We start from the raw sequence: 26919 nt of genomic DNA on the forward strand, positions 1-26919 counted from the left end.
GCTCTCTGGTTAACGACTGTGTTCTCTACGGAATCACGCAACGGACGCTACCTAAATATTCTCACGGCAACAAACATACGCCACCATTGATTTAATAAAGTGAATATCTTTCTAGAAACGCTCGACTATTCGCTTGCGTTGACAATAATCGCCGACGGTTTTTGAACAGTGTTTAGTTGTATTTCCTGGATTCATTTCTTTCGATCACGCGCCTTCACTTAGTCGCAGCTGCTCCTGTCTTTTATTGCTTCTGCGCAGTACTACCTCACCCGATCGCTATCGTTTCGTTCACGTATAGATTGAGAACCTAGCATGAGCTGTTGTTTCTTCCACGGGCTCGCGTCTTGTAGTGCTCGTCAAGTCCTGCCTCCGAATTATCACGTTAACATGCATTATCCTTACTAGTATACACCATCCCAGATTTGCTCGCGCGCTATAGCTATAGTTTACGCCGTGCCTTCCATGGCGCCAGCACCCGTAAAACTGGCAGACGTGTCTCGACCTATAACAGTAACGGTGTAATACGTTTCGCTGAAACTTCCTGCATATTTGAACGAGTGAATCAGTTCTGCGCAACATTGAGGGAAGTTTTACGAAAAAAAAAAAAAAAAGTCATCCACCCGGGAGTATAGCAGGAAGCTACAAGAAAAACCCATATAAGACTTTCAGACGTAAATATTCGCAGTTGGAGAAAAATTAATTGGGCCAGCAATTGATTCACAGTCAGTCTTTAATTACTGTCTCAAGCATGTGGTCTGCGGAGCTGTTATACCTTCAACCGCGTGTTGCGCGCCCTTGCATGGCCCGTGTTACGTCCCCTCTTGCTATAGGCTCGAGTGCGTGAGAGCGGAGGCTGCTGCGTATACAACGAGCTTCACGGCGGGAGGGCGGTGACCAATGAGTATTTGTACACATCTCGCACTGACTGCCCTTGTTAGCGGCCATTACTCAATGTGCTTAAGACAGCAGAACGTCACCATTCTCATTTCTCAGCTTCTTCGACCCCGGAAGACGTGTTCTGAAACAACCAGGTACATTTAGCTGAACGAAGCGAACGCCAACACCGCATATAGCAGACTGCCATGATAGGGTGCTCAAAGGGCGCACTTTGCTTGGAATTTCATTAGGAGGGTAATTTGGGATTGTAGCCGCGCTGCTGCCACGGCGCAGACGAAAGGGCGCGTGTTTAAAGGTTAGCCAAGCTCTTGAAAAAAAAAAAAAAAAAAAAAAAGACGAAGAAAAGGAAAACGTAGTGCAAGATACAATTATAAAACCTACGGTGTCCGTTCGTTACAGGTCTGATGAATGGACAACGTAGTTTTTTTTTATTATTATTCCTTTCTTTTTATAACAGCTTGGCTATAACGTTACCTGGGGTACACTATATAAAAGTGGAAATTCCAGCTATAACGAAAATAACCACGTGTCTGCGTTTTGTTATGTGCACGACGTCAGCGTCATGCAGGCTCTGACGCTGAAGTTTTCGAGTGTGTTTAACATATAGCTGGCTACGCGCAGTGATTTCACTTGACACCCGTCTCGGGCAATCGTGCGGAAGAGGCGCCCTAATTCACTTCTGATCTCTTCGCGTTTCACTTTATAAGCTCCGCAGCAGTCGTGCCCTGTAGAGCGTCGATTTTGGAAGCGAGATACGCGGGGGTGAAAGGGCATCGAAGATAAGCTTAAAAGAAAAGAAAGTGCCCGGGGCTAGCGCTCGATCAAAATTTGCTCCAGAAACTCGGGGGCGCCCGTCGATGTAGGTCACGCAATGTCACACCCTCTCTCTCAATAAGACAAAAACGCCACCGCAAGATACCTTTCTGCGTGAATTTGAACTATACCCCAGATGCTTTACTTAAAAAAAGAGGAGAAACGAAGTTCATCGACCGCATTCGTGTCTCACCCCGTTTCGCAGTGTGTAGAAAGAAGGCTGTGCTGTAAGTCGGCGCGTACTATATAAGATGTGCGTGCACTGTGTAAAAACAGTGGCGCACGCGTGGGCTTGTTACACGGGATGGCCGAGTATGACTGTCACGTCCATCGGCGACGTAACGGCCGGGACCGCATCGGGGCCTTGGATCGGGCCGCCCCGCTTTGGTTCGCATTTTTCTTTTGTCCTTTCACCGAACTCTCTCTCTCTCTCTTGAGAGGGTACGTTTGCAGGCCGCGCCGGTGTGCGCGCTTCCTTTCTTTTTCTTTCATCCCTTTTTCCGCGGCCGCAAAATGCGCTTTTAGAGGTCGGCCTCGCAGCCACGCAGCGGGGGGTGAATGCGCGGGGGCGTTTCTGTTTTCAGTTTTATTACGTCTATACGCAGCGAACGCCCGTTCAACCCCCCTCTAGGGCATCCCGTTTCGAAGACTTGTCCCGTCCTGCGACGTATGTAGTATACATACACAGCTTCATACCTTCCTTATTGGCGTTCGCCGCTCGCGCAACGTTATCCCGGCGTATAGTATATATAACGGGACCACGGGTCAGGGATGCTGTCACGGGCGTTTGCTCGGAGCGTGTTCGGGCTGTCAGAGAGCTGCGCGCCTCGACGGCCTCTTCTGTATACAGCGTTTGTGTGACAGATGGGCCGAGCGTGTGTTAAGCTTGTGCGACGTGTCGACTTGCGGTATACGCGACTGCTGTGGCGCTATATAGTGCGTGAGCCCGCGGGACCGCTCAGTCAAGCAACGTGGGCAGATATAGTTTAACGAGCTCTCTCTCTCTCTCTACGCGTGACGGTCATTGGAGGCTCAACCCAAATGGACACCTGTCTGTCGAAAGCTGCGCACGAGTACGTTACTGAGACTTGAGAGCCGAACAGTTCACGATGCAGGACGCTCGGTGCCGTGCGCAAATTATCGTGCACAGTGCGCGTGCGGGCACAGTCCTTCGTCAAGCCGGCTTTTGTCTGTGTGTCTCAACATTTGGTGTCGAAATAAAGGTTCGATTTGATTTGATTAATCGCTCGTGTGCGCTGTACAGGAACCTGCGATTCATAGACGCTGGCGCGTGTATTCTTGCAGTGTAGCGGTAGAGATTCGGAGCGCCCGGCTTCGCCTCGCTTCAGCGTGCGTCGTTAATGAAAGAAAGGTTAGAGGTTCAAGAACGCCGACCCACGTATACTGCGCTCAGATAAGCTGCTTGCGCGCCCTGCTTGTGTTGTTCAAGTCACGCTCGCAGTTTTCTCGCAGCTGCTATAGGTAACATTCATAGCGACGTAAGCCTTTGGAGACTACGATGTAAGACACTTCTCTTAGCACTCAAGTTTCTAGTTGAAATAATAAAAAAATACGGCTTAAGCAACGGTGCATTTTCGATCGTGATCAAACCCGATCGGGATTTCGAAAATACACTTTGTGACACATGTAAAAGAAGGCCGTCTCTGTTGACTTCAAAGGACAGCTTCTGCGACGTTCCAGTTGGCTATAACTTTATCTTGCATATCAGTGCATTGCATATAACATTTAAACGCATAGCGCGTGGAAGAACCGGTTTTTCCTCTCTCCCTTTTGCATCCGCGAGATATACGGCTACCTATTAAGTATTCATTACTACTTTTTCTATAACCGTACTTCATGCGGCAGCGCCGTCACGCTATTCGGGACAATGTTTGATGTCGAAACAATCGTTGACTTCCCCATTACTCTCTCGTTTTTTTTCCCCCTTCATTCTCTTGGCGGTGGCACATTGTGTGCGCAACTTGGGAATATGGCACGGAGTAAGCCTTCGTCGCATTAGCACGTCGCTCTGCGGGGTATGTCTATTTGTTTGCCGCCGAGAGCTTTTGAGTCTGCGTGGGTATACGTTGGGAGGAAGGTGGAGGTTGATTTTCCTTTCTCGTCGCGTGGCAGTTATCGAGCAAAATGTAACCGACCGCACAGCTGACAGCAGCATTCGGCGAAGAATGGGTCATTGTGTTGGCTAGCCGCGTTGGCCTTGGCTCTGATGGATCGCGTCCGCCTGTGACGCGGCGGTGCTCATGGGCTGCTGCCGTGCCCTCTGCCGCACCCGCGCATTTCTTGGTCCCTTTTCTGTTGGTGCGTTTGTTTCGAGCGGCTCCAATCGCTCACTCTCACGTATACTCACTCTCCTTACCCCTCGACGACTACGCTACCGTGTTCCTCGATTGAGAACATGTCTATACACCGGGCTACCGTACAATCTGCTTTAAAGTTACGCGTGGCAGCTCCTTGGTGTCACCATGTAAATTTGTACATTGGAACAACGCTGGCATATAGTGAGTGCTTTGCGCACAACGAAGGCGCCTTTCTCAGATACACTGTCCTCGATCAGACACTTTATGAAGTGTCTCGTTACTGTGTGTGTGTGTGTGTGTGTGTGTGTGTGTGTGTGTGTGTGTGTGTGTGTGTGTGTGTGTGTGTGTGTGTGTGTGTGTGTGTGTGTGTGTGTGTGTGTGTGTGTGTGTAGGAATTCGCCATTTCACAGTATACCATCCTCGTCACGTGAAGCAGCATGGTAGGCGTATGGCCAGGTAAACGTATCGAGCATCCATTACATATATCTCTCTATATATACAGGGGCTACTGCACATTTCCAAGTTTCTCGGCCGGCGTAATACCGAAATGAAAAGAGCGAGAGGCATTGAAGGAAGCGTTGTTATGTACACCGCGGCTACTGTCCAAGTGGATATTCTACCGTGCTGATTTAGAAACGCTAATACGCAGTCTCGTCAGTGAACAAGAATATACTACCAGTAATTATGCGCCGTGTGAGCCTAAACGCTTTGGTTTAGACGAGCACTTAAAGCAGCTCGCGAATCAGTGCTCTCCATGAACAAACTATTATAACGCAGTTTCGAAAGCGATTTCGGGCTTTATAGCGCGTAACGAGAGAGCCTGCGCCAGGTGCGGTGCGCGCGTCGCTGACGGACTCTGCATGGGGGAGAAGCATCTGCGCCGCGGTGTGCAGCCGAGTGTGACGGAACCACGGAACTGCAACCGCGTGAAACGACGCAGCACGTGTGTTTCTGGGAAGGAGCTCCCCTTGTTACGCCTTCCTCCCGCGCCGCCGCCGCCGCCAATTTTGCCGTCGACATCACGAGCGCGCACTTCGCATCACACTTTGACAGTGATGTAGCGTATAGTGCCGCTGCATGCCTTATCTCTGTCACCGTGTCACACAATAGTCAGCGCTCGTCCTTGTGTTACTCCTTTTCTTTGGCAATAGAGCTAGAGCAAACGTATATTTAAAAAAAATATATGTTGCCTCTATTTACAACTCTAGTACACATTTTTTAAGGGCGGAGGGAAAGGAGGGGGGGGGGGGTGCTCTTTTCGTGAAGCGGCTAAATAAATACCATGCAACTGATTACATTATGCGTGGTGGTTTGCAACATAGCGATTACCTGCCTGCCAGTATACTTATCATATAATTGCGCTTGTTCGCCACAGTGGCATTACTATCAGATGTCGTGACATTTTTTTTTTTTTTTCAAGTGCGTAGTTTCGCATTAGCGGTGTATGCTAAATCTTTTTCCAAACTGCACGCAGCTGGAATCGGAACTTAGTGGCTTAATTGTACACATTTACCGGCGGAAGCGACCTGCGCCATGAACTTGGTCCCGTCGCTGCGAGGGCCAGAAGTGTGTAGATTAGATTGTTTTGTCGGCGCGAATAACTGCGTAGGCGTCGCGTGCGCCGGCCCGACGCCATGCCTGAAGTCATCTCTATACCTGCTACTACGCTCTTATCGCCACGGATTACGAGCCCCAGTTGCAACCGTCCTACACGTCGGCTGTCGTCCCGTGACGCGGTGGTGCTTATCGTTCAGTGGGGCCGATATGTATATGGACTTCTCCCTCAGTGATTTCTGTTCGCGCTTTCCGACTGGCGTCGTTCTGTCGCGTATATATACACAGTCTTGCTGTGCGCTATAAAGTGCAGATGTATGCAGTGGCATTTCGTTTTATGAGAGTTGCTTGCGCTGGTGCTAGTCTCGGTATTATCATATATGCCGTACACTCGAACCCGGATATATCGAAGCTGAGGGGGATCACAAAAAAAGTTCGTCATATAGGTATATTCGATATATAAAATAAAAGTGTTATACGAAAGATTTCAAGGGAATTTTACTGCTGTTCGTTATACAAAATAATTCGTTATATGCATATATATATATATATATATATATATATATATATATATATATATATATATATATTTCACGGAATGTTTCGCTGCGGTCTGTTATATGGATATTTAGAGTGCTATATCTGCTTGCGAGCGTCGGTGCCTTTTCTAACATCTGTATATGTAGCAGAGATTGTGATGTGATGCCCTTTTTTTTTAATAATTGATATCAAACTGGTGTGGCAACTCGTTTACAATTTAGTAAAGCTTCTTCCCCTAAAGCCGGTGGCTCTGTTGTGGCATTCTGCGTGAGAGTGACGGTTGTTGCTTTCTCCAACGTTCAAGTGGACGCAAATATTCCTCCGTCTCCGCTGACTGACAACGCCTTTGTTGAGCTTCGCGTTTCGATCTCTTTATTCTATAGTAGAGGGCCTTAACAAGATCCGGTTACCTCATTGTTAATTATCTCCTTACTTTACTTGTCTCTCTCGATCTGCAGGCTTTTGCATAGCTATTACGCATTTTCTTGCCATAAACCAGCCCAATAGTAAAATTTAGTACATTGCCTTCTTTAAATGGTTGATTTTATTTTATTCGATTTGATGCGGAGGTCAAGATTACCGGCAACGCGCAATAACTCAACTGCGGGCCGTTTTCTGGTTTCCCCTTTCCAAAGGCGGCTTTAGAAGTATAGTGTACGTGCAGAGTTGGCACAAACCCACTCTGCAACACGTCCATTGGACCGTATTCGAGGTAAACATTTAATCTTTCATAACAACTATCTTAGCTCGACCAATGCTGTGCCCGCCGTCAAGCTGCACGATGTTCCTGACTCGGCGTGCCGTGCAGTTTGCGAACTCTTGACCAGGTATAAAAGGGGCGAGCGCGCGCGACACGCTTAGCGGCTCTCGAGTGGAGTTCTTGCTGCATGCCTGCATGTCACCACGAACGTGATTGACCCCTTTGGATCTCCAGCGCGCACCGCTCGTCGTCTTCCTTTAATGCGACCAACTTATAGACAAACGGCCGTGCACTGCCGCGTCGTCCATCGAAGCTAAACATGAGCGAACTCCCGCTGGGCGCGTTTATCGCCTTTCCCTGTATACTCGGACGAGCGCGCGCGCGCCTATAGCTCCACAAATGGAAATCAAACGAGCGTGCCACGAACAACGCCTTTCGAGAAGGGACTGCGCGGTAGTGTACGTACTATGCATGTACTCTATAACGCCGCGAGCCTGGCAGGGACAGCGCGTTAACTTGCGGTCGTTTGTCTTGGTTCGTCGCGGCGGGTACGTTCGCGGTTTACGCCCTGGAACCGACCGCCGGCGGGAAAGCCCTTTCTTCCGCTCTCCTTTGCCGGGTCGGCGCGCTCGAGCGGTCGGTGGTGTACGCCACGCTTTGCAGCATCTCTCTCGCGCGCGGCCCTGCACGCTTGCTCGCGTCGCGACGTTTGTCGATTCGCTTCACCGGCGCCGCAGTGTGTAAAAGCGATCATCGCACCACCCCGTGTCTGTTTTGGCATTGTCCCATTGTTTATAGGATGCGCCGTCTTCTTCTTCTCCCTTTCGCTAATGGGGCAAGGAATTGTCAGCGCTGGCAGTATACAACTGTGCCGCTGCAACGGACGCGATATTCGCAGGACGCCTCAGGTGCGCCATTCGCTATATGCGCTTCGCCTGAATGGAGTTCTAAATTCAGCAGCCCGGCTGGCATGTATTGCCATCCATACAATTTCGTATGCATTGTTATCTTACTTTGCCTTTAGGCCATTCTGGTCAGCAGCACACTCGAACGTGATGAAAAGCGTTTATTTATTTATTTGTTTGTTTATTTGTTTCAATACCTACATTCGCCCGAGGGCATTATGCAGTAGGGGTTAGAAGTACAGATAGAAGAGAATCTGTGATGCCCCTTCTCCCTCCCCCCCCCCCCCCCCCCATTTTTTTTTAAACATAAGTCTCGAAACTGTCACATTTGTTTTGGTATAGAATTTAAGTACCTTGCCTTGCAGAGAGAGTATAGAGTGCGTGTTTCTCCCCGAGCGTTTTATTAAATTTCCGATCCTCACATTCGCATTCAGTGCCAATGTATATATGCCCGTTATAGTCCAGAGTGTGGCTGTAGCCGCAATTGCGTAGCCGCGCTATACGGCTGTTCGTGAACGCTCTCTGTTTTTTCATCGTGCGAACGCGGCAGTCCTCCTATATATAAATACCTTTCTCGCGTGCCAATCAAAGAGCACCGCGTGTGTGGGCGGTCTGAAAGGATGTGGCGTGACCGCTGTAGCGCCATTGCGTGCGCGAGGAGAGCGCCGCGTCGATGGTCGTGCACGGCTGTCTCGGCTGTCGTCGACGGCTCGAAAAGGGCTGACATTGCCTCTGGGAGCAGGACGCGCGAAACACGAGGAGTCGGCCCCGTATATGCATTACGAGCCAGACGTTGCGTGGCGCGATCGCTTCTCCCCCCCCTCAACCTTCACCGTTTCTTTCTGTTCGCCGGCCCTTCTGTCATGGTTCGACGGCACTCTTTTCTCCCTCTGGCACGTCCTCTCTGCAGTGAAGAATGGATTCCTCGTTGACAGCGTCGATGACCGGAGGTGTTTAGTCAGTTGTAGTGACGATCGTGTCCCTGGGCTGTCTTTGCTGCCATGTGAGGGCATTCTTTGACGTCTGAAAAGTGTTGAAAATCGGTGGAGCGCTCAAAGCGTGTTTTTTTTTTTATTGCGATAGCAATTATATGGACACTCAAAAGCAGATTTCTGCCGTCGGCGTCGCCGTCGCCGTCGGCGTCGCCGTCGCCGTCGCCGTCGCCGTCGCCGTCGCCGTGAGGTTCCGTATGACGTCAATGGAGATGAAATCGTGGCCGCGCGCCGCCGAACGCTGTATGTGCGAGTGAAAGGGCGCGAGGGACGCGCTCTTTCACGGGGAGTGAACGCACGGCGGAGAACAAACGCGCGTTCTGCGCCGTGCTTCCTTAAGGGCTGCAGAAGTAGGCGTCTCTTTCCTCCTTTACAATCACCATATATGTAGAGCAAACGCGCCTTCTTCAGACGCGCGAGAGGCCGTGGGGGAGGGGGAAGGAAGGGACGCGACGTTTAGCTGCGGCACCAAGTGCCTATTTATATGAGAGGCTCCAGCAACAGTCACCAACGCCGCACGCATTTTGAGCTAACGCGGGCAAAACGCCGATGGCGTCGACAACAGTTCTGCGTGTTGTTGCTACCAAAGCCGCTCACCTTACTTCGTATGACATTGCTGTGTTGCTATCGCATTCATTGCTTCGCCCTTAGGGCGAAACTGTGACATTTTTTTATTGCGATAGCAATTATATGGACACTCAAAAGCAGATTTCTGCCGTCGGCGTCGCCGTCGCCGTGAGGTTCCGTATGACGTCATTTGGAGATGAAATCGTCGCTGCGCGCCGAACGCTGTATGTGCGAGTGAAAGGGCGCGAGGGGCGCGTCTTTCACGGGGAGTGAACGCACGGCGGAGAACAAACGCGCGTTCTGCGCCGTGCTCGCTTAAGGGCTGCAGAAGTAGGCGTCTCTTTTCTCCTTTACAATCACCATATATGTAGAGCAAACGCGCCTTCCTCGGACGCGCGAGAGGCCGTGGGGGAGGGGGAGGGAAGGGAGGCGACGTTTAGCTGCGGCACCAAGTGCCTATTTATATCAGAGGCTCCAGCAACAGTCACCAACGCCGCACGCATTTTGAGCTAACGCGGGCAAAACGCCGATGGCGTCGACAACAGTTCTGCGTGTTGTTGCTACCAAAGCCGCTCACCTTACTTCGTATGACATTGCTGTGTTGCTATCGCATTCATTGCTTCGCCCTTAGGGCGAAACTGTGACATTTTTTTTTTTTAATCTGCGTTGCGCATTGTGTGGCCATTATAGACGGCACTACTGTTTCGCTAAACGTGTATATAATTCTGCAGCTGAACATTCAACGTTTGATGGTATAATCGCACAGGCGTTCTATTATTTGCAGCCTTGTATTATTATTATTATTATTATTATTATTATTATTATTATTATTATTATTATTATTATTATTATTATTATTGACCGTAGCTGAATGCATTTGGCGAGGGCATTTACGCCTTGTCTGTGTTTGCCACGACGTTTGCAAAGATGTACTTGGCCAGTTTACATTCGCATGCAGTTCGTGAATGTGTAAGAGCGCTCTTCAAATGTGTTGCTGCCTCGAAGCGCAGTCTTTCCAGTGTCGGAACGTTCTAAGCATGTAGCGTTTCCGCGCGCTATACCGTTGCTGTTACCGCCCGAAAAATCACTCTCCCCAGCCAGGTGCCGCTTTTGATTTTACGTGGGCAGCAACAGCAGCGCTGACGCCTTTCATCATTTTTCTTAACGAAAAACAACGATGTCGTGGAGAGGGTCACTGTTGGTCGTGAAATATAAGCATGAAGAGTTCTGGAGACGGTCGAATTAATTCGCCACCAAAGGCTTTCATCCCCGTCCGCGTATGCGTTATCACGCGTTGCATATTGCTACGCATATCTTACGCTAAATGTCTCTAGTAGAACGATAATAAGTGTCATATATATATATATATATATATATATATATATATATATATATATGCCGGCGCTAATTAAATTAACATACATATGTGCAGCGCTCCGTCTTCATCCGTTGTTACGCCGCCTGCATACATACTGCAGGCCTTAACAACGCGCGTCGGAGAGCACGCATATAGTTACGTAAGTTCTCAGGGACTGAATTAACAAATTACACCGTAGTAGCTAGAACTTAAACACTTTTTTTTTTCTTCTAACCACCAAATCTGAAACTGAAGAAGAATGCTTAGAATTGCACGTCTCCTTTGCATTCGGTAATCAATAATCGCGGGATTATAAACTGAACCTCGGTAGGGCACTTATAAAGGACGAAATGGAGCTTTCTTGATGGATGGGCGGGCAGGATTACAATTTTCGGGAGCTGCCAAGCGAAGTCGTGGTTTTATTTATTTTTTCCCAATTCTTTTTTTTTCTTTTTTATTTTCCTTGTCCATCCTCTCCTGCTTCTTTATTTTCTTCTTCTTTGTACTGAGGGAGAACGAATACGCATTAATCGCCCGCTGAGTTACTGTTTTTATTCGCTACTACGCGAAAAGCATCGTTCGCGATATGCAACCCTTCAAAACTGCAACAAAAGTTGACGGCGATGGAAACTCCGAGCGTGACGAGGGCAAAGCCGCCAAGACAGGTTCGGAGTCGGCCCAGTTCTGACCGAGCGTTTCTAAAATAGAGGTATATAGCGATTAAGCATTTCGTTTTTACAGCACATGTGGGCAGCAACTTAATATATAACCTTTTTTTTTTCCCTCGAATGTAGAGCAGATTGAGAAAACAAGCCATGCACGACCTATATATAGGGATGACTTTCACGTCCGTGTATATACTGTACCACAAGGCAGCGCCCTTAGAGTAAATGAGTTTGTCTCAGAACAAAGGCGTAATTAATTATGCTCCGTATACACCAGCGCGTGAATCCCTGCGCGCTGTCGGCATAAGCTTGTTCCCGTGTATGTCTTGCGTGTAAGGTTGTTCATTGTAGCTGACTGTCACAGGCGCTAACCAAGTAGACGCATGGTTTGTACTTGAAGAAAGAAGAAAAAAAGAAAAGAAAAAAAAAAAAAGAAAGCCGGTAGGGGGGTAATGCAAATTGTCTGACCTCCCTGCTTCCTCCTCCGCGCTTGTCGCTCGCTTTCGACGGTCGCTTGGGTTGTTATACACCTTGTTCGTTGTGACATTCTGTCTGCGTTTGCACTCTTTTCCTCGTGCTTGTATGTGAACGAAGAATAAAAAAAAAAAAAGAACGATATCGATGCCGTTCTTTGCAAAGGAAGAAGCGCACGTCTGTGCGTCCGCCGTCTGGGCTAATGCAGCCTTTGTTTCGTAACACACAAACCAGCTTTGTACCGTTGCGCCTCGTGGCGCCGCTATTCCGACGAGTGCGGTGCGTGGGGTTGCCGTACGCCCCCCCCCCCCCCCCCCCCCCTCCCTCCTCCTCCTCTTCCTCCGCTTTGTTCAGTGATCCATTGACGTGCTCGTCTTGTCCGCTTCGGTTCGCCTTCGCCGAGCGTTCCTTATCGCGGTGAGGCCGGTATGCTGGCAGGAATCGATATTTACTGTGTCCCGTATACGCTCATCGATATAACGTGGCATGACGTCCTGCCGCGCATGACGTCCTAGAGAGAGGGAGAGAGAGAAATGAAGTCTAAAGGTATCCGGAGAGGTTATTATAGCTACACAGGCTTGCCTTGCCACTTTGACATGATATAGTGAGAAACGAAAGAAAGGGAGAATGATAAAAGCAAAGACAAAGCACACATACCGTCATATATGCACTAACAAACGCACCAACATAAGTTATTTACAGAGTCTCGTTTAAGGCTGTATCCCGCAGGAATGCTTATATGTAAGCGCTTTAGTGGGACGGCAGTTCCGAATGCGAAGATCGAAGCTTGTGCATACTTGCGCTGTATACTATATATTGTCACGGTAATAACAACACAAGCAACAACCGGTCACACAGCAGAACAGCTCCGATCGAGCAGAACGTCTTCTTCGTCGTCTTTGTCTCTCTCGCCCGAATCCTTCACGGCGCGCAAAATAAAGCGCAAACAAACTACAACTGCACAACACACGGAAATGTACTGAATTGACGTGTCATTATTCCCCCCCTGGAAAAGCATCGTCTCGATGCCTTCGAAGTAGGGAAGGTAGGTGGTCAGCGTGCGTAATATGGCTTCATCCTAGCCACATGGACGATGTCCGGTTGTGGTGTACGGCGGGAGCTTCGCGTGGTGCTCGCTGGAACAACTGTGTAGTTGACGTCGTTGAGGCGTTGAAGAACCCGGTAAGGCCCGAAATAACGCCGGAGAAGTTTCTCCGACCTCCCGCGCTGGCGGACGGGACTCCAGATCCATACTTTATCTCCGGGGTGGTAGGTAACTTCTCTGTGTCGGAGGTTGTACCTGTGAGCATCGTAGTGTTGCTGAGAGCGAATGCGCAGGCGAGCTAGCTGACGAGCTTCCTCGGCACACTGAGCATATTGGGCAGCATTCACTGTGGTAGATGCGAAGGCGTCGGGCAGGAGCATTACGTCTAACATTGTGGTAACCTCGCGGCCGTGAAGCAAGCGGAAAGGGGTAAATCCTGTGGTTTCTTGAACGGCGGTGTTATAGGCGAAGGTTACGAAAGGAAGGACGCTGTCCCAGTTCTTATGATCCACGTCGACATACATTGAGAGCATGTCAGCGATGGTCTTGTTGAGCCGTTCGGTTAGGCCGTTCGTCTGTGGATGATAAGCTGTTGCCCGACGATGAACAGTGCCGCTGAGGGTCATCACTTCATCCAGGAGTTGGGCTGTGAAAGCGGTCCCTCTGTCGGTAATAACCACTGCTGGTGCGCCATGGCGGAGGACGATATCATGCATGAAGAAATTGGCGACGTCGTTAGCAGTAGCTCGTTGAAGTGGTCTTGTTTCACAGTAACGAGTGAGATAATCTGTCGCAACTATTATCCATCGGTTGCCAGCCGAAGATTTAGGAAATGGTCCAAGCAAGTCCATTCCGACTTGTTGAAAGGGTGCCCGAGGTGGTTCGACAGGTTGTAACAAGCCAGCTGGTTTTATAGGCGGCGTCTTGCGCCGCTGGCAGTCTCGGCAAGTCTTCACGTATTGCTTAACGGTACGGGACAGTTTAGGCCAGTAGTACTTGTGGCGGATACGCCCGAGAGTACGCGTGAACCCCAAATGGCCAGAGGACGGTTCGTCGTGACAAGCATGCAGGATCTCTTCTCGCATCGCAGATGGTACCACCAGAAGATCGGCTTGAGAGCTGGAGTCAAAGCTTTGCTTGTATAAGACGTTGTTGCGGAGAAAGAACGACGAAATTATGCGTCGGAATGGACGTGGTGGCTGTGTAAGTTGGCCCTCAAGGTAGTCGATGAGCGGGCGAAGCTCCAGGTCATCACGCTGTTGCTGAGCCAAGTCAGACGCTGTGACGGCGCAGAGGAAACTGTCGTCTTCAGCTAGCTCAGGCGAAGTCGTTTCTACAGGAGCGCGGGACAGACAGTCGGCATCTGTGTGCTTGCGTCCCGACTTATAGACAACCGTAACGTCGAACTCCTGAAGGCGAAGACTCCATCGAGCAAGGCGGCCTGAGGGGTCTTTGAGACCGGCAAGCCAACACAACGAATGGTGGTCACTGACTACTTTGAAAGGTCTTCCGTACAAATATGGTCGGAACTTGGATATCGCCCACACAACAGCTAGACATTCTTTTTCTGTAGTCGAGTAGTTGGATTCGGCCGATGACAAGGCACGACTAGCGTAGGCGATCACTCTTTCTATACCTTCTTGCCGCTGCACAAGGACGGCGCCGAGACCGACATTGCTCGCGTCTGTGTGTACTTCAGTGTCGGCGTCTTCGTCGAAGTGACCGAGGATTGGAGGAGTTTGAAGTCGTTGTTGTAGGTCACAAAAAGCGCGATGTTGCTCGGGGTTCCAAACGAAAGCGACATTGTCTCTTGTGAGGTAATGCAAGGGCTCAGCTATTTTCGAAAATTTTGGTACGAAGCGACGGTAATACGCGCAAAGTCCCAAAAAACGGCGAACCTCGCGTTTGTTCGTAGGCGTTGGGAAGGCTGCAACAGCTCGCGTCTTTTCAGGATCCGGGCGAATTCCATCGCAGCTTATGAGATGACCAAGGAATTTCAGCTCCTCGTAACCGAAGTGGCATTTTTCGGGCTTGAGTGACAGGCCTGCAGTTCGGAGCGCATCAAGCACTGCACGAAGACGCTGGAGATGCTGCTCGAAAGTCTCCGAAAAAACGACGACGTCGTCCAAATAAACAAGACACGTTTGCCACTTAAGACCGGATAAAACAGTGTCCATCATTCTTTGAAAAGTCGCAGGAGCAGAGCACAGACCAAAAGGAAGAACCTTGAATTCAAAGAGTCCGTCAGGAGTAATAAATGCGGTCTTTTCCCGGTCACGGTCATCGACCTCTATTTGCCAATAACCACTACGCAGATCCATGGATGAAAAATATCTGGAGTGTCGAAGTCAGTCCAGTGAGTCGTCGATGCGAGGTAGCGGATAGACGTCTTTCTTTGTAACGTTGTTGAGTTTGCGATAATCAACGCAGAAACGCAGTGTGCCGTCTTTCTTTTTAACTAGCACCACTGGTGACGCCCATGGACTTGTAGATGGCTGAATGATGTCGTCAGCAAGCATTTGCTTGACTTGTTCACGAATGGCGTCTTGTTCTCTTCGAGACACACGGTAGGCATGCTGTCGGATGGGTCTTTCGGCGGGTTCGGTTATAATTCTGTGCCTCGCAACGGGTGTCTGCTTGATTTTTGACGTCGTGGCAAAACAGTCGCTAAAGGAAAGCTGTTGTTGAGCCAATAGTTTAGAATTCACATCGAGTTGAATAGTAAACTGGTTCTCATCGTGTTGGGCGGAGGAAAGTTCTGCGAGTGATAGGCTGGTTCTCGCGTCGCCGATTTCTTCGAAGTAAGCGACAACAGCGTGCCTCGTGAAGTGCTGGTATTCGCGACTGAAGTTCGTGATTAGGATTTCAGTAGGTTGTTTGGTCAGTTCGAGGAGGCCGCGGGCGACGCATACTTGACGAGAGAAGAGGATGGACACATTGGTTTCAACAACTCCAAGGGCATTTCGGTCCTTGTCGCTCACTACGGTAACCAGTACACTGGAACGAGGTGGTATGGTCACTGAATCATCAGAGACACGCAAAGCTATCTTGTGCACTTTGCATTCGTGCGAGATTGCGTTACGAGAAAATGTTACCAACAGCTCTCGAAGATTTATAATGGCCCCATATTCCCTAAGAAAGTCCATTCCTAAGATGAGCTGCCTGGAGCATTCCCGCAGAATGACGAAGGATCCAATGAAGGCAGAGTCGCAGATATGCACTCGGGCAGTGCACCTTCCAACCGGCGTCACGAGATGACCACCCGCAGTACGGAGTTGGGGACCATTCCATGGTGTGGTCACCTTTCGGAGAGTAGCCACCAATTCACCACTCATAACGGAGTAGTCGGCGCCGGTATCAACGAGGGCGGTGACCTGGTAATTGTCGACGGTTACTGTAATATCGGCGGAAAGTACTGCGTCGTTATCAGAACATGGCGTGGCGGATAAATCGTCGTCGTGAACTTTTTGTGTCGGAGGGTGTTTGTCAGGACGATCAGCAGCGGCCCCACCCCCGGAGGTCGCTGTCCTCAGTTTTCCTGGCGTGGGCGTGGACTTGGGGACCTGTTGCGAACATCAGAAAACGTAGAGTAACGGCTAGGCGAGATGATGCGCCGAGGAGATGGTGAACGTGATTGGCGTCTTTGTGCGGGAGAACATGACTGTTGAGAGGCCAGGAATTGCTCAATCTCGCGTGGGCGCTCACCATTACTTGGTCGACGCGCGTTAGGGTGAAATCCCTGAAGGCCCATCCTCCGATAAGGGCACTGACGATACAGATGGTCCGCTTCGCCGCAGTGGTAGCAAAGTGGCCGATTATCCGAGGTGCGCCACACGTTTGATTTCCGTGTGATATCTCGCGGGCCTACGTACTCATACGAGTTTACATTTGTAGCGGGAAATTGACGTGGCGGCAGAGCTGAAACAGGGGAAGGCAAACGTCGTACCGTAGATGGTTGAGGGCCCCGTAAGGCTTCGGCATATGTCAGGACTGGAGCTTCCGCTCGCGTTGGTGCCAATGGTTGGGTCACGGTCCTGATTTCGTCACGAATGATGTCACCAAGCGCAGTAACAGTCGGCTGACAAGCAGTTTTGCGAACTTCCTCAAGCTCTTCGCGCACAACGCTTCGCACAAGCTCTCGGAGTGCTGCTAAATCATGTCCGCAGGTGAAACATGACACGGCGGCGACGGTGCTTTGGCGATCGTACTGTTGGGATCGTTGCTGCAGCGCTCGCTCCATTGTCGTCGCTTCAGTCATGAACTCGGCGACGGTAGCTGGAGGGTTGCGCATGAGCCCAGCGAAGAGTTGTTCTTTCACCCCTCGCATTAAGAGGCGAACTTTCTTTGTCTCGGCCATACCTGGATCAGCACGTCGGAACAAGCGGGACATGTCCTCGACAAACATGGCCACGCTTTCATTTGGCTTCTGAAACCGACTCTGCAGAGCCTGTTCGGCCTTTTCTTTCCTTTCGGGGCTGCTGTACGTCTCGCGAAGCTGTCGTCGGAAATCTTGCCAGCTAGTGATGGAGCCCTCATGATTCTCGAACCATGTGCGAGCGTAGTCTTCAAGGGCAAAGTAAACGTAGCGCAGTTTCTTAGAGTCGTCCCATTCATTGACTGCGGCGACTCGATCGAAGTGCTCAAGCCAATCCTCCACGTCCTCGAACACGTCACCATGAAATGACTTCGGAACGTGCGCTGGATAGACGACACTCGGGGTAGAAGTGGATTGGACTGTGTCGCTCTCTTGCGTCTGACTCGTACTTGCCCCTGTGGTTGACATTCTTACTGGGCTCAATGGGCCGTATTCAGGAGGTAGTCCCTGCAAGCGGCGGCTGTGGCGAAGTGCCCGGTTTTTCTCCGGAATCGCGGGAATGGTGGTTGGGACTTGAAGCGTCGGGAGGTCAATTAGGGCATAGGATGATACCCAGCACTTCCACCAATTTGTCACGGTAATAACAACACAAGCAACAACCGGTCACACAGCAGAACAGCTCCGATCGAGCAGAACGTCTTCTTCGTCGTCTTTGTCTCTCTCGCCCGAATCCTTCACGGCGCGCAAAATAAAGCGCAAACAAACTACAACTGCACAACACACGGAAATGTACTGAATTGACGTGTCAATATGGTATACAAACGCTCGACCTGCTTGCTGCACATGCTGTCACTATTCCTTCTTAAAGCCGTTACGCCTTATCGAATGCGTATATGACGTTTCTTAACCGTCCATCTCTAACCCACGGAAAATAAAGAGTGGGGGAATATCGATCCTTAGGCATGTTGCTTTGAACGCATCTCGATGCCTGTCACTTCGTGCACCCTATACATATTTCAAAGAAACGCTTTAAAATTCCTTAATCGTGAACGCCTTACAGATAAAGACGCAAATTGTTTCGTGATGCGTATGGACTCTGTTGTATACAGTAATAGGTATAAATACATCAAACACAAGAGTACTGAAAGTATTATTTGACAGGCACAAAAGCCATTGCCGCGAATCTGCTGTGCAGTTCGCTTGTTCGTTTTCTGTCCCCGTGTTCATTGCGTCGACCGATATAAGCAAAAATGTACGTTTTGCTTTCCGCGAGAACGGTATGGCTGACACGGAGCTCCCTTTCGTTCATCGACTCCAGCGTCCCGTTAGAACTAACACCGGCGCTTTTATCGTAACGTTGTTGAACGGAACCATACGAAACAAGAATTCTTGCAGGCGATCGAGAAAAAAAAAAAAAATATCAGACAACGGTCTGAACAACCAAGTACACGTACACATGCACTTCCTCGGGCGAATGATGCGTGAAGGAGCGAATTTGTAAGTCGACAAAGTTTCACTCGCTCCTTTTGCTGCACGCACTATAAGGTCGATCCGCCTATCAAGAGTACTCGGGCTTCGCGTCGCTATATAAGATACTGCTTTTTCCTGCCTGGTTTCGAGGAGGTCGATCGTCAAGCGAAAAAGCGCTGTGTGCCGTGTTACAGCCACGGCACTTTAGGAAACACGCGCCGTTTACTCGAGAGAATTTGATGGCTCGCCTAGCTCAGTTGATAGCAGTTTGTCGGGCGTTTCCTCGATTGTTGCGCCCCCCCCCCCTGCGCATACAGGTGCTTATATACACCCTCATACTCCCGGCTCGCGAGCGGCGCGACGACCTGCTTTGGGGTTTTCCTCCGCTATTCTGGTACAAGTTTACGAAAAAGGCGTCAAGGTTAAATTAAATGAAAGCAAGAATCGCGTTAACCGCGGCGGTGGCCGTGGTACGCTCTATTTAGCGCAAAATGCGAGTATAGAGCTCTGGCTTTCGCCGTTCTTTTACCGGCTTCTCTTTCCTCTTTAGATGTAGCCGAAGCACTAAAGCTATAAATACAGCAGCGGCCGATTGCGTGCAGCGACTCGTGGAAACACTCGGTGGAGCACGCTGCAGTGAACGAAGCGGCACCTACATGCGACAGACGCGTGATTCTCTCTATCTTGCCCCCGTACACGACACATCTATCTATACGGGTTGGGGACTCGTTTTAACAGTTGCGGCGTGCGCGACCTGGCGCGATCGACGGACGAGCGCTGGGAAGTCAGCGTCCGTCGTGATCTGCCAATCGACGGCGTCTGCATAGTGTATCGCACGCGACACGCCGTCGCCCTTCGAGAAAAAAGAAATGAAAGCAAATATCGGGGCTCTGAACTGGGATCGCGAAGATGCGAAGTGAACGCGAGAGAAACCGCGATCGCGCGAGGACGGGGGTTGGGCTATCGGGGCGCCCGTCGGGAGAAGGGAGCCGCGCCGCGTCGGCGACTGGTGTGACCTGGTTCCAGTCTTTTTAACCGCGGCGGCGACTGTGTTCGTGTGTGTGTCTTTGTAGTTTTTGAGAAGGAGGAGCAAGTAGCCCCCTTTGTGCGGTGAGCGACCACCGCGCACTGCGCTCTCCCTGTATCGAGAAAGAAAGAGTGAGTGAACCGAGTCAATGCAGAATGTCTGGTTCTCTCTCTCTCTTTCGTGGTTGTGCCTCCTGCCGTTCTTGCGTTTCTCGCCGTCCACTCGAAGAGAGAGAGAGAGAGAGAGAGAGAGAACGCGCGGCAGCGCTCCGCGATAGATACACAGCCCCTCTGATATACGTACGCGCTCGCCGCGGCGACGGCAGCGCGGCTTCGGATTGTCCGCTGGCGTCCGCTGTCGCTGACGCGAGCGCATAAACTCACACACACAGGGGTCGCACCGCGTTTACTATCGGCCGAACCGTCGACTGGCGCAGTTGCGTTTTGTGAGGCCAGCGGGCAAACGCGTCGGCGACCTGCCCGTTTGTTGAAATTCCCGTCTCCAGCGAGCCAGTGGACGCACCGCGACCGACCGGCCAGCCGTCTTCGCAGTCATCGTTTCGCCGGCTGCGTATCGAACTGCCCTGTCTCGTCTCCGTGGCCAAGGAGGAGTGAGAGCCATGGTGGTGAGAGCTGTGCGCGACTTCGCTGTCCGTTGAAGAGCGCGAACGTCGAGCACCGACCGTCGATCGGTCCGGTACCGCGCCGGTGTGTTTTGTGCTTCCTTTTCTTCTTTGCCTCCAGTCTCTTATTTCGATTCCCGAGTGCTTTCTGGAGTGGCGACGGCAGGCCTGTGTGTGCGCGATACGCGTCTCCGTGGTGAAGCGTCCGACTTTGTTGCCACACGATCGACTTGGCCTTCCGTGCATTTCGCAGGTGAGAGTGACTGCAGTATCTTGGATGCTGTGAACATGCGCTTTCCAGTGGTTGCGCGCGTTGTATCTTTGCTGCATGCCAGGTCCCGTGGCCACCATCTGACGGATTCTTTTATATAGACTTGCTCAAAGTGTCATCGCGGGCCTTGTTGTTAGCACACTCGCGATCGTTCACATAATCCGGCATGAAAATTCGTTATATACGTTGCGAATGCTGCCTGCGAAGGCGAGCCATGTTTGTCTCTCGTATGGCAATATCAGCTCAGTATTGTTATAGCACCTAACGTACCTGCGTTTCGGAAAGTAAATACTTCGGACGGTTTATATCGCCCCCGGAATTGCATCGATTTGTGTGATATGATGAAAGTATCTGCCTGTTAAGAGCGCATTAGCACAAATCTTCCTTCAGCATACACGGAAGACACACGAGCGGTGGGCGTGTCGCCGGCGTTAGAATTTATTGTCCGAGAATGTGCGGTGAACCTATTTTTCTTGCGCAAAAATACGCACCTGCGTCGTTGCGCTGCACTGACGCAGCCCGCATAAACGATGATTTCTTACGTAAACACTGCGAAGAATAGAGATGACTGCGCGAAAAGAAGAAAGGAAGGAGTGGAGATGGCTTCGTGTATATATAAGGAGCATTGACGCGTTTGTCGACGCGCGCGCTCTTCGATTTACTTTTGCTTTTCGCGACTCCCCCGAATGCACGTATATAATGTCCCTCGATGAATGCGCACAAGCAACTCCTCCTGCATGCATCTTCGTGACCCGACCGCGGCTCGCTGCCGTAATGCAGCGTTCTCTGCCGTGATCTCTTCGGTATACATTCACTGCGACAAGGCGGTGCATTGTATATACGGAAAGAAGCGAGCGTCATTCGTGTCCGTCTATGTCTGCGTCCCTTCCCTTCTCCGCTTTCTTTATTCCTGAACCATTTCTTTCCTCTTCGTTCACCGAGTCCCATGCGCGCGTCGAGAGGATCATCATCGGCACTCGACGTTTGCTCGACGGCCTTCACTTTCGACGCATTCCGCTGTGGTAACACGGTCACGCAGCGCGGTCGTTCGCGCGTTTGTGAACGCAGTGCAGGAAAACGCCCGAGTCGACGACGCCGGGACCTTCCTCGCGGCCGGCGTGTTTCGGCGGGTTTCGAAGCTGCAGTGTAATGCATGCCCTCGGCGGGATTAGTGCGCGCACGTAACGCCGGACGACTCTCCGCAGGTTTGTGGGTCGCGCACAGGTTTGACTGGTTTCGCCCCTGGGCTGCCGCCTCTAACTATATCGGATGTTATGCCACACAGTATACACTCGTCTTTGCACAGGGCGTCCCACTTGTAGCTCGGTCCGCGCTGTGTATGAAATAGGGCGGCCTATAATCGAAGGGGGTGAAAGAATGATAACAGGAAATCTATTTAAAAAATACTCCCGCAGTCTGAGGAAAGGGTGCAGGAAGATTGCGGGGGACCATTCGTGAATGTTGTTCTTTATTGCCGTTTCTTGGCTCTCTTACCCGGAGCAAAGGATTATTCACGCGCAAAAGATTGGCTTAACTCTCTCTTACGGTTTCGATTGACTTTCGTCGCGTGTTTCTGCAACGGACAAATATATTTATATGTTCCACATGAAATCGGATTATATTTGGTATTTGAATTAAGTTTACTAGTTCCGCGGAAATCATTAAAAGCAATCGTTCCAGCTGATCTGTAGCAGAATGTCGTTGAAAAGACACGCATTCGAACGGGTTTCTCGTTAGGAAAGCTTCGCAGTTGAGAAAAATTCGTCCTCGTCCGGGTCATCGAACCCGGGACCTCCGCCTGCCGGGGCAGTCGTTCTATAGCGACTAGTCATGAGGCTGGCAGTTAGCAGCAGCACGAGAAGAATTTAATCATCATCTCGAACCGAGTTCTCGGATTAATTTTCCCCGCGCTTTCCTCTTTTCGTGTTTCTTCTTACACTCTATCGTAATGTAAGCAGAAAAGAAAAAAAAAAAATCTAGTTCCCCTGGCCTCTGTGTCCGTGCACGAACTGTTAGTGCTGGGTACACGCGTGCACGATAACGAGCTTTGCACGGCTGGAAAGGAGCCGCCGGAACCAGCTGTGGGACCTTAGGGCGCCGCCCACCTTGAGCTGCAGTGCTGCAGTTGTCGGGATAAGATTGACGTCCACGAATGACCGGCCGCACCTCTCCTCCCCGCGTACGCTCGCGTTCTCGGCTTTTCCACTGCGACCTCGTGCCAGCGGCACCTCGCGAATGACGGCTGCGCCTGTCCTGTCGGGCAGCAGCGCCATTGCGGCTGACCACCGTGACCGATTGATTGGCATGCATCGGCCACCGCGCAGCTTTTTTACTTCTTTTTGTTTTCTTCCCCGACCATACCGCCGAGGTTCGCTTTCTCCCGCTATTGTCATTTCCACGTCGAGTGTGACCTTGCTTCTGCTAAACGCGGTTGTGTCTGTATTCTTTGAAGCTGTCGTGTTTAAAGTTCTGTTTCTTCTTAACTTTTTTTTAGGAGACATTTACTGCTCTACTTTGAAACCCTTCTGGAAGTCGTCGGAGCATTGCGCACGTGACGAGACTTTTGTAGCTTTGCAGTTGTTGCCGTTCGAAAGGCGGACTAGTTGGTCGCGTAACCTCGTCGTTCGAGCCCTCTACTATGTGTGTTTTCGTGTTATCGCGCTAATTGGAAGAACTTGCGCTGCCCTAACAAATTCAAACGTAAGTTGCTCGAAAGCGAGGATGAAAGTTCAGTTCCGCTCTTCGGAGCATCGTATTGTCGAGGGCGGAGTTACTTGCGGCCCTGTGCACGGGAGCCAGCTCGTCGTCACACGTCGAACGACTGTGCCTTGATACTGCGTTTCTGCAAGAGTGCGTCGTGGTCATGGAGGAGAGAGAGGGAGACAGTATCTTGAAGGGGAAACGGGGGTTGCTAAGTATACGGTATACCCCGCTTAATAACATCAATGCATATTGCATACAGCTGTGTTTTGAATGCCCTTCGGGGTTTCCTTGTACACATCAACGTAATTTATTTGATTTGATTTGTATACTCTTACGAATTCTATGTATGTTATGTGTTTGAGGTCGGGACTACGTACTTGGAAAAATGTCACTCGTGGGTTACATGTATACAATGGTGTTTATTGCTCAGTGGTCAGGAACTTACTTTACTTAACGCTTGTGCCTATCGATCGCTTTTCCAATTTTTTTTCTTGTGTGTATGTGTGTGTGTGTTGTTGACATTTATTTTTATAGACAGCGTTTGTGTGTCTTTGATATACGTGCGCGCATTTATTAGAAAATGGGTAGTTACAATTTCTCAACAGTGTATTGGGAGAGCCGGCTCTAATGTAGCCTTGCTTCTCATCTGTGTGCAGCTATTAAACAATAACGACATGACGTATAGATGGCCTCCAGTAGTTGCAGTGACCTCCGTCGAGCGGAAACATATTCCCTTCGCAAAACGACGGTCGGAAAGGAAACCTTTCGAATGTTGCACGCTGCGCCGATTGACAGCTTCCTCTATGCCGTTTTGCTGTTGTTGTTTTCAAGGTTATATGTTCCATTCTTCCTTGCTAGCATCCACTCTGGCGCAGTTTAGTTTGTTCTCTGTTCTCCGCAGGCGCACGTAGGCGATTTCCGTTAGAACCACTAGGAGCAGCCACCTTAGGCTGTTAGCACTTCCAAGGCTGCATATTTTTTTAAGCGTTAGCAGCATCTTTAAATATAACCTTTGACATGTAGCACAATTCAGCTTATTGAGATAAATTGCTCTGAGAGCGGGGCGTTATTTGCGCAAGAAATTAAAACGATATAATTTACGAATTTTCGCTAACTGTCTATCAGCGCAATTACGTTACGGCACATTGAAATTTACGAATTGTCGCCGGTGACCTTGAAAGTAATATCCACTTGGAATTCTGTGGATGACGCCAGTTTCGAGAAATTCGTTTCCAACGTTTGCGACGAAATGCATTGGTGTTCCTGTAACGATTGAGCTACAATGATGAAAAGCGTCTTGTGAAAAAAAAAAAGTTAAGCGGAACAACAGTGCAGTTTTACCTCAGGTTTGACCGCGCCTATCGCAAAAGTGGCGCTAGTTTGAGAATTAGTATTAAATGGATGTGCCTTGTGACATCGCTGGCTTAAATTCCCGTATTGCATTACGTGCGCTAATGTTGATTAGTGAAAATTTGTTAATTAGTCAATTATTCATTTTGATTTCTAGTGTACGTAACCTCCGCCTCTTCGAATAATCCAGCTCAACATGTAGACTATGTGCTACCCATGTCACAGGCGATATTTAAAAATTTTGCCAGCGTATACTGTGACCGGTCGGTATATACTGTGACGGCCGTCCTGTACGGTCGCACAGTCTTGTTAGCCATTGCAAGACTGGCGAAACGCGCGATATTGGACTGGGCCGTGAAGGACGCTGCAGCGTCGCGAAGGGGCGAGGACACAAAAAATAAATGAAGTGGCCTGTACGCGCTGACATTTCGAGCTTTCGTTTCTCTGAGCCGCTCGCTCTATGTGCCTTCTGCAGAAACGCATAACTTGACAACGTAGAGAATTAAAAAAAAGAAAAAAAAAAAAAAGAAACCCGGACGGGAGAGAGGCTAGTACGTGTCATATACGTTAACGGAGGGGCCTTATTGCAGAGTCCTTCCTGCTTATAGTGTATATATAGCCATGAAATAGCGCCGATCGATGGCGCTGCGCATCTGTAGAACCCGAGATCTATACGATTTTCCCCCCTCTTTTAACATTACCTTGTCTGCTAACTTTGGACCCGCCATTTATCACGGTAAAGTGACAGGAACGGCCTGAAAAGCGTCATGCCGCTTCGTAATCACTTTTTGAGTCATGCATCTGAGTCAGACTTTTATTTGCACTCGGCCAATTTAGAGCTGTGCTTTCTTTCGGGGGACCTTGACTCAGTCGACTTTTTGCGCCTCGCATCTATAGCGTTAGCTGAGGTCAGCAGACTATAGTAGATGCTTGAGGCTCGGCGAGCCCGATGACGCTTCGGGTCGATTACGCAAGCCTGGACTACTTATACGTGCTACCCGCGCAGACCAGGGCTTTCACCGTGGCGGCGCTTAAATGTAGACCGAAACTGAATGGCCTAGATGTATATCTGCTGGCAACGCACTTAGATGTATCATTCAGCGTGAATGCGCTAAGACATATATACGTTTCGAAGCTATTGTGTCTTGCACCTTTTGCATACGAGCCTTAGAGAGGGGGTGGCATCAGACCAGACCTGCGCATATAAAGATATAAAGGTAGAATACGGTAGCGCAAACTTGTGAGTGCAGCTTTGAATGCATGGACGACACACTCCTTATCATGTCAACAAAAATGAAATATGGTGAAAGTCGCGTGATGACAGGACTGACGACGGCTTTTCGAAAGATCTTGAGAAAGGGAAGAAATGTTAATACTTCCCTTGTTTCACTGCTGAAAACTTCGTTCATTATTATTATTTTTTTCGCATGCCTAGTTTTCCTCTCTCCCTCCACTCGTTGTGGTGAATGTGGGAAAGAAGCCAGCTGTACGGACGCTTATAGCGAGCTTCAAGGGCAGGCCAGCCGTATTCCATGTTACCATGAACCCTATACGTCCCGTCCCGCACGACTTAAGCGACGGCGCATCGCGCGAACCAGCCGGCTTGCAGATTTCTACAGCTTAGCGTATGGCCATGCCTTGAGCTTTCTGTCTTTCCGCCTGATAAATGCGACGCCCAGGCAAAAGCGAGCGAAGTAAAAGTGCTTTCTCGAAAACCAGCTGTCTCGCTCGAGCTGCAGAAATTAAAGTGGTGTCTTTGTTTCGAGCCGCACTTGTGTGGCTATCTCCATTTTTTCCGCCAGCTTCTCGTTCTCTCCGAGGACTTAAAAAAAAAAAAAAAGTTTTTTTTCCTTTTTTTTTTTTTTTACCGTCTCCCTTGTTTACGCTGTTATATCACCGCGTTAAAAATATCCCGCTGATTCTTCTTCCGCTTGCATCAAGCTCCGCCTTCAAGTGCAGTGAATGAATGAGCGAGCCGAGAGGACACGGTTTGCACGGTCCCACTTGCGATGAAGCCCAGCCGCGCGCGGTGTCTTCTTTCCTCCTCGCGAGGTTGTAGCTTTCGTCGCTACCTCAATCAAGTGCGGCGGAAACCGGGCAAGAGGGGAGAGAGACCGTGAGAACCACTTTTTTTAAATGAGCGGACGGCGGCTCGGTCCGTACGTGGTACCGCGGGTCGCTTTGAAGCACGGACGCGCTCCACGTAACAAGCGCGCTGCGCCGAGAGAATTGTCTTAGAGAAAACGACAGGCCGCCGGGGGAGGACGATACACAAGAAGAAGAGACGGCGTGGCCACAGCTGCGCACGCTAAAGAGCGTGGAAAACTGGGATGG

The 26919-nt window shown here is 50.1% G+C and overlaps 1 protein-coding gene across 4 annotated transcripts in view; it reads left to right on the forward strand.

Annotated features, from left to right (window-relative positions):
- Positions 1–26919, forward strand: part of LOC119441935 (transmembrane protein 198) — a 149205-nt gene that overhangs the window by 26701 nt on the left and 95585 nt on the right. The window contains exon 1 of one of the 4 annotated variants that reach the window (XM_049661753.1): positions 20346–20514. The exons of the other annotated variants lie outside the window; for them this stretch is intronic. The gene's annotated coding sequence lies outside the window, so the exon portion shown is untranslated. Of the gene's footprint in view, positions 1–20345; positions 20515–26919 lie in introns of those variants that run through there. 4 annotated transcript variants of the gene reach the window in all.

This window comes from Dermacentor silvarum, chromosome 2 (genome assembly GCF_013339745.2).
Source record: "Dermacentor silvarum isolate Dsil-2018 chromosome 2, BIME_Dsil_1.4, whole genome shotgun sequence".
NCBI classification, from domain to species: domain Eukaryota; kingdom Metazoa; phylum Arthropoda; class Arachnida; order Ixodida; family Ixodidae; genus Dermacentor; species Dermacentor silvarum.